A 5,723-nucleotide genomic window follows, 5' to 3' on the forward strand; every position below is an offset into this window, starting at 1 on the left:
GTTTTGCCATTTCGCGTGAATAATTCTTCACATTGACCTCTTGACAACGTGCAGAGTGTGTGTTCACCTCTGCGTTGTTAAGGACTCCATCCCAGTCACTCTCCGTACATGTGAAAACGACATCAGAGGAGAAGCTCTGCAAAGGAATTTAAATGCAAAAATTCAAATAAATTCATTATGTGGCTGCAGCACAGGAAGAAGAAAGAGATGTAGGAGGCCAGTGAAAGGCAGCAGACCTGAAACAGTGGTGGAATATAACTACACCTACTCAAGTACTGAATTTAACTACAAATACGAGGTACTTTCTGTTCATAATGAGATGATAATATCCATGAGAAGTGAAAAAAATAACAATAGTAATTTAAGAAATGTATTGAGTGTCTTTTGACTAAGGTATGCTAATCTGCCCATCCAGTATCATTCTTTGTGCTAAGCTAACGGTCGGCTAGCCTCTGCGGGTCTCAGCTCCCTGATGCAGCCCAGAGGAGAGAAGGGTTACTGTCTTCTTGTCTGACTCAGAGGAGGATGGACAATACCTGACTCCCCTAAAGCTTGGTGTGTCCCTACCTCATGACTTTCAACCCTCGTTCAGCTTCTGTAATTGAAAAAAGATAGGAAGCCAATTATTCCGCCTGTGTCTTTTGGTTACTTTTGTCAAGGTTGATCATTTGCTTTCTCACATACGCAATTACCTCTCCGAGCATCCTGCAGCTCATGATACTGCAGCTGGCAGACCCGATTAATGTGGGTTATCATTCTAATTAATGAAGCTCCTCGGCTAAGAGAACTGAGCTATGTTAGTGTGAGTTGTTGCTGAGGCTGCAGAGCTCCAGCTATATTCATTAGGGGGAAAAAATACTGTTATTCACATGCATATCTTGTGGTCAGAGGGCTCATACAAGCTAAATACAAAATTAAATACAGAAAAAGTAATCACTGAAACTCAAAGCTAAGCTTATTTGTTACTTTTCCATTTCTTTGCGGTCCCCCGTCATTTCAGAACATTTTAGGAAACATAACCATTATTATCAAGACCAGGATGCAGGAAGGGCACGTTTAGCTTGGCTTAGCATAAAGACTTAGGAGACCAGTCTAAAATTATAAAGGGAGACAGCTAAATGAAGCTTTTGCCATACAAATATTGAGGCTGCACTTAGAATTTAGCTCAGGTACGCTAACATGCTCACAGTAAAGTTTGCATGCGGGTTTTAGCAGAAATAACCCTCACCATCTTTGTAGCCTATAATTTGTTTGCTAATTAGCATGCTACCTAGCCCTAAACAGTACAGATTTCAAGGCTGGGGTTCATCAGAGTGTTACAGTTAATTATATGGCGACCAAAACAGTCAGCGCTCTTGACAACCTGCCTGTTAGCTATCAAAACACACCGTAAACCATAAATGTCAACCTCACGGTACCGTAAAGGGGAGTTTTTACAAAAGGCCAACATAACAGTCGAAACAAACCCATCGACCCCTCTACATCCACTTTGTTATTTGTGTAACCAACACACGCAGAGAAATGTAGAAAGGATGAATTGTGGTTTTTAGAGGCATATATGTGACTCCTGGCATCACAATGAGATTTTTTTTTACGATTATGCCTGCTCTGAGACCAGAAACCCCCCATCTGTATCCAGCAGCCATCACCAGGGCAGCTGACACGGCACTGAAGTCCTGGACGGAGAAACTGCAGCAGCATGCAAATTCTATCACAAACTCGCCACTTTCGACTCACTGCGGTTTAATATGAATATTATCATTTCTTTTTCGTAGCAAAGCGCAATCTTTCTTGACTGTAGTGATGTGACGCCAAGACGTTGGTGTCAATCTTCTCATCTCGATGTCGGAACGAAGTAATAATAATAAAAAAAAACAACAACCAACTAATGAATTAAATTAAACTTTTAAATCTTTGCTAGATTTGCATTGTGTGATATGATTATGTCCTTGAAGTCTTTTGGCTTCGTAAGATCAAAGCAGCAGAAACACCCACTTAAAAGTGGATCCACTACAGACGTTTTTGTCTTTTTTCTTTTTTAATGTGGAATGCTTGATCCTAAAAAAGATTGTGGACCAAAGCAGGATTATTTCATGTTGGTATCTGTCCTTGTGCACATCAAAAAGGTCTATTGGACTCCACCAAATCTCCTCAAGGACAAGACGAGACAGAACGAGTTGAGACGAGACAGAACGAGTTGAGACTCGACGTGAATTCTACAAGCAAAGAGCGTTCAAACAGGAAGTGGTGTATTGTTTTGTATCTCTTAATTTAACGACAAGCAAAATTTTCCAATAGTTTAAATTAGATTTTAATTTTATTCGCTCTCCTCTCGTAATGAGATTTATGATTATTATTCATTTGAGGACATGATTAGCTGAAATAATTGAGAGCCGACAGTGAAACTAAAAGAAGGCTTAAAAATATCTATAAATCAATATCAAATAGAGCGGTGGAACTGTAAGTGTTTTTTAAGTGTGGACAGGAGAAAGAAAAAAAAAAGGAAGAAGATGAATGAACCTTGTCCACAAGATGATTCTTTAAACTCGTTGGGCCTCGGAGGAGGTGGGAATGATATATTGCGCTATAATTGAATATGAATCCAATTATGTGTATATGGTGTTTGGCGCAGCTGCAGCTCTGGGTTGCTGGACTGGATGTAATCAAGTTTAGGGTCGTATAGCTGATGATATATAGTAGAACTCAGGGCGGCTCTCATCTGAGCGTTTTTGCCACGGATTAATGGCATGACCTTCAGATTAAAGAGGGTGAATTTACTGCTTCTATTCCTTGGTGAAGTACGGGTCGAGATGCAAACAGCGCAGGAAAACGTGTTTGTGAACCGAAGCGTGAGAGTTCAAAGGGCTTAAAAATGGTTCCATCTGTCTCCGTGTGAGACAAACGATGACAAAAGCTTTGTAAAACATCTGAGCGCATTCTGGGGATGTCACTGTAGAGAGAAAGGGCGCCTGAGTTTGGGCTGCAACATTTTGTTTGCACTCTCTATGGGCAGAAAGAGAATAAGTGGTCCTTTTGTTTCTAGACATCCATCCATTTTCTACCTCTTATCCTGTTAAGGGTGGTGGGGGGTGGAGCCTATCCCAGCAGCCTTCAGGCAAGAGGCGGGGTTCACCCTGGACGGGTCACCAGTCCATGGCAGGGCCAACACATCTAGACAGACAACCATTGGCTCTCCCAGCCACGCCTACGGTCAATTTAGAGTCTGGATTAACCTGGTCCCCTCTTGATGTCTTTGGACTGTGGGAGGAAGATGGAGTACCGGAGAGAACCCACGCAGGCACAGGGAGAACATGGAGGCTGGAACCAGCAACCTTCTTGCTGTGAGGTGACAGTGCTAACCACTGCACCACCGTGCTGCCCCTGTTTCTATACAACAATAACAAATTCCCTAATGGACTGACAAACCCCCCCAGCATCAGGTTCCATCTCCACCTTGGGGCAAAACACTCCGGTCCCTTGTGTGACAATATAATAATATAATATAATTTGGAGCATTTGCAGCTCCCAGATTATGTAATCTTGACAGAAACTGTGTGAAAGTATTTTTAAGCACCAAAAACCACAGAAAGTCAGTACTTCTTGTCAGCCAGGTCTCGTTCCAGGGTCACTGAAGACAACAAATAACGATTCTCTTGTGGGTTATCTTTTTTCGGGGAACGTGGCTGAAAATCTGTTGATCAAAAACTGCAGTTATTTAATGCACAGCTATTTTGAATCACATTCATCGATTGATTGACACTGACATGGATGACCACAGGATACTGCTGAACGGCACTGTTGCAGTACAGGGACTATACGGGATCAAATGGTGGATCTGAATCCAAGCAAACAACGTGGAGTTCCTCAGGGCTCCATTCTTGGGCCTCTTCTGTAAAAAAAAAACAACAAATCCATCTCACCCTTTAGACCATTATCTTGAACTTAAAAGTCTGTACACAGCTTGACTTAATTTCCACGTTTTTGTAACTATTGATTCTTCTGTTTTCTTTTCCCCTTTCTTCTATGGTTTTGTTGTAGTGATTTTACATTCTTGACCTGACTCGGTGGGAGCGCGACACAAGAATTCCTGGTTTGGGCACAAACGGCAAATAAGAATCTTCGAGTCTTTGACTCCATTCGCAAATAAAAACACACGCACCCACAACTACGGGTGAGCAATCAGTGAAGCACTTCTGTGTAGAGAAAGTACAGTTGTGAGTTCTTTTTTGTGTTTTTCAGCATGCTCGGCCAGCGCGTTCTAGAGTTTTTCAACGGATCCGTCAGACACATGCAACCCATCCAGAATCCTGCTGCCAGGGTCCTCACTAACGCCTAGAAAGCATTATTATAGGGCACATTATTCCTGGCTTTAAATCACTGTAGTGGCTTCCAGCGCGTCCGATTTTAAAACCCTTTTACTGTCCTCTTTTACTATTTTTATTACTCTTCCTATAAAACACTAAATGTCTCTGGCCTAAACACATTTCTGATTTATTTGAATGCTACAAAGCACCCAGACTCCTCAAGTCACCAGGTTTACTTCAGGATCAGACGTAATCAAGGTGGAGCTGACTTGAATTTCTATGTTTCGGAACTGTGGAATAAGCCTCTCGGTCTGGTCCAGGTCCTGTTTAATTCCTCTCAAGTCTTAACGCTGTGCAGTTTTCAGTACTTCCACCTCTTCCAGCTCAATTAAATAAACTGCTCTGATACCTCAATAGCAAATACATTTACACGCACATTAGAACAATCTGCAAGTACTCATTAGGAGGTGAGGTCAGAGTCTAACTGTTCAAAAGAGCCGTCCCTGTGATTTATGAATTAAAATTGAAATGAAAACCATTAATCTGCGATCTCGGAACGATTTAAAGACAATTTGGGATTAAGATCTAAACCTGTCTTCCATTGAGGACTAATGGGCCTCGATCACTCAACCAACAGGCGTCGTCTCCTCCCGTTTAAGATTTAAGTGCATCATCTTCATCTTTTATTCTTCTCCCTTCTCTCCCCAATTATCCCATTTCCAAGCCAGCCGGGCCGTTACTCAACCTCCGCGGGAGCTCACACAATTCCCCCGCCCAACCAAGCCCGAGGCAACACTGAAGGCACAGCCTAATAGACTCTACACCTGCACGCCGTCTACATCTGCGACCTTCGTTAAGCTGCTCGGAGCACCTGGCTGCACACCCACGTCTTGCCAAGTCTAATTTGTTCTCCAAAAAATAATAATAATAATAAAAAAAAGGTCTCATCAGGATTAATTTAAAACAGAATCCCTTAACATCTCAGCAAAAGGGGGTTATTTTTAAGACGATATAATCTTATTTTAAGTAGATTAACTCATTACAAGCAAAAATAATCTCAGGGTGTTTTTGCTGGTAATCAGAAAATACTTGCGAATTATTCCATAAACTTGTGGTCTCATCCTCTTTAAGAGGGGAACGGTTCCAGCGTCCCGTGCACCAGGTGGAATCTTCCACGAAAAAATGTCGAAATAAAAGCGTTTCCTGCCTCAGCTCCTTCGTCTTTTCTCAGTTTTTTCTTGTTAAGGTTGCTAAGGTAAAAAAAAGCGAGAGGTTTTGTTGGAGGCCGGAATTTGTTGCACACCTTTGAGGTACGGTTTGCCCTCCAGATTAGCTGCGAGCTGAGCCCGTCGTGCAGGTTCATGGCATCTTCATCATGTGAGCAGAGGACGTTTTGACAGTCATATATCAAACGTGTCA

Source organism: Aulostomus chinensis, chromosome 18 (assembly GCF_037954235.1).
Source record: "Aulostomus chinensis isolate RoL2024-O1b breed Wild chromosome 18, RoL_Achi_v1.0, whole genome shotgun sequence".
Lineage (NCBI taxonomy): Eukaryota > Metazoa > Chordata > Actinopteri > Syngnathiformes > Aulostomidae > Aulostomus > Aulostomus chinensis.